This window comes from Odontomachus brunneus, unplaced genomic scaffold, assembly GCF_010583005.1.
Source record: "Odontomachus brunneus isolate Ranch 3 - 2012 unplaced genomic scaffold, Obru_v1 Obru_scaffold_042, whole genome shotgun sequence".
NCBI classification, from domain to species: domain Eukaryota; kingdom Metazoa; phylum Arthropoda; class Insecta; order Hymenoptera; family Formicidae; genus Odontomachus; species Odontomachus brunneus.
In genome coordinates, this window is record NW_022639492.1 from 2373049 (window position 1) to 2375591 (window position 2543).

General features: G+C 40.1%; 1 protein-coding gene across 4 annotated transcripts in view; it reads left to right on the plus strand.

Moving 5' to 3' along the window:
• The first annotated feature begins 700 nt into the window (after positions 1 to 700).
• The window catches only part of LOC116844505 (multiple C2 and transmembrane domain-containing protein), a 28534-nt gene continuing 26691 nt past the window's right edge, over positions 701 to 2543 (plus strand). Inside the window, exon 1 of one of the 4 annotated variants that reach the window (XM_032816083.1) lies at positions 701 to 868. The gene's annotated coding sequence lies outside the window, so the exon portion shown is untranslated. The remainder of the gene's footprint in view (positions 869 to 2543) is intronic. The other 3 variants (XM_032816082.1, XM_032816084.1, XM_032816085.1) reach the window with 3 other exon arrangements.

Genomic DNA, 2543 nt, shown 5'->3' on the forward strand with positions numbered 1-2543 from the left:
ATATATATATATATATATATATATATATATATATATATATATATATATATATATATATAAAATTATGATAAAATAGGTGATGCAATTGTATTTAATAAAAATAAGCGTGTATGAAATATTTGTATATGGGTGTAAAGTACGATTGTTGTACGATTGCATAGGTGAACACACGAACGTGTGTGTGTGCTTATAAAATATTTTAAGAATTATTCCTACTCCGCAAACTAAAATGAATGTTAGAGAGAGAGAATGTACGGTAAAGCAACACGAGAATTTTAAGATTCGTGTAAGTTAATGTATTATATATTTAATTTAATAACGTTGATTCATTTTAATCAAAATATAGTAATGCAAAAAAAAGTTGCGAAACTGTTGATACTTATACCTGTCGCCTTTGTGCACGATTTGTCCGAGAACGAAACTGAATTTTGTAAAATTCGTCGAGAGATAATTTAACGTGTTCTTTTCTCGAGATGTTAATTCAATGCATCATTTTTTCATTGTCATATAAATTTTTGTTGTCAATTTTCATTATCAGTCTTTTTCTTTCACGCTGTGGTTTGTATCTGTGGAAACGAGACGTTCATCTTCCCGAGTTACCGAAGTTCCCATTTCTCGACGGCCCTGTCGCGGGTCGATAGAGCCTCTCACTCTCTCTCCCGCTCGCACATTGCGCGTTCTCGCGTACGGTGAGGAGAGAGGTGAGGCGTCCGTAGGACGGGAGATCGCGAGTTCTGTCAGTGGCCTCTCGGACACGAAGGTGTCGTAAGCGGAGATCGTCCACGGGAACGTGCGTCTCTCCGTCTCTCTGTCTCTTCCCGCCTAGACGTGACACGTCTCTGTCGCGCGCACGGAGATCCGCCGCACGGTAATTGATTTCATCGAGAGAGCGTGGATCATCGTCGTCGCTCGTGGTCGTTTAATACTTTAAGTGCACGGAAAAAAGATCGCGCAGTGAACGAGGCTGATGAAGAGTACGCGCGCACACCCTGCTCCGTCCGGACTGTGCCCCGGCGGCTACCCCTCACGTCGTTTCGTGACGTTCGCGTTGCGTTTACATGCTGTGATACCGCGAGAAAACGTCAAACTATACGGTCGATCGGCTCTCTCGATTGAACGCGCCTTCTCCCGAACGGAAAAGACGCTTTTCACCCGCTTTTACTCGCTTTATCCTCGTTCCGCGTTGCCGCGGTTCACCAACTCCGACTTCCCCAGCTGTTCCTCTCCTTGAGAGAGAGAGAGAGAGAGCCTATCGTTTGGCGTGTGGTTTCGCGTCAAGAAACGAGCATGACACGACGAATCGTGGTATTATATACGTACACATGTGTACGGCGGTACATAGGATGTCATCTTCGCTCGAATTAATCGAAACATTAGCGCGAGCGCTTCATCCCCTCGTGAAAGTTCAAGCGGCACTTTAATGACGATTCATCGGTCTTCTGTTATCGCTTGGTTTCGCTTGGTTTCTTTCGCACAGAGGTGAACAAGGTTTGTTTGCGTCTTGTCTTGTCTTTCGCACTCTTTTCTCGCGGGAAAAATAATAATAAATTCATCGACGGATTTGAGAACTAATCCTGGCAGATATTCATTCGAACTATCATCTCAGCTTTAAAATTAAATATCTTCTCGCTGCAGACTCGTCGGGATCGATCTTTCTTGAGGAGAAATGTCGACACACCTATGGTTTTCGTATTTTTTATGATTGGAAGTAAGAGGAAAGAGTTCCCGATAAAGTAAACTCCGAAGAAAAACGATAGATGAGACAATGATGTTATTCGATCATGTTTTTGAAGTATGCTCTTAATTTAAAATTTTTATTTAGATTAAATTACCGGGTGGAAAATGTTGTGAACTGTGTTGGATAAATCCAATTTTAATTTAAAATTTGATTACGAGATGTACGGTGTTGGAAATTGAAAAGATAAGAGTAATCATCTTCCTCGATATTCTAGTTAAATCGCGTTTAAATTTTAGTCAAGTAAACCGCGGCTAAAACGATTAAACTCCAAATGATCCCGGAATACACCTACACGGCAGATCAGGTGATGTAACCTTTGTCAAAGTTCATGAGAATACGTAAAGTGAAAGAGATATATAGTACTTAATGTCAGGCTTTAGATTAAAATAGGAGACGGACTACGTGTAAAGAACAAAAAGATCAAAAGAATACGTCGATAGTAATTTGTCCCCTGTGAGCCGAAACACGCGATTGTTTGTTAATGCTAATTGTTAATTCTCATTTATCATAGTATCAGATTCTATGTGTTCCTCGAGATCATTCTCGTATTTTTAATGACAATCGATGCTAATCCTTCATTAAAATCACTGGTAAAATCGGAGATTTATTGAAAATTGTGTTCAAGTCATCTGTGGACATTGGCATGAGGCATTAATAATGCGACACTCCTAAAAAGATGATATTTTATAACTTTCATACACAAGATAGTGTGCAAAAGTTGTAAAATATGCAGGGTTTTCTAGATATTTCATATTTTCTATAGAATCTCTCTTTCTCTCTCTCTTCTCCTGCCTCCCCCCCCCCC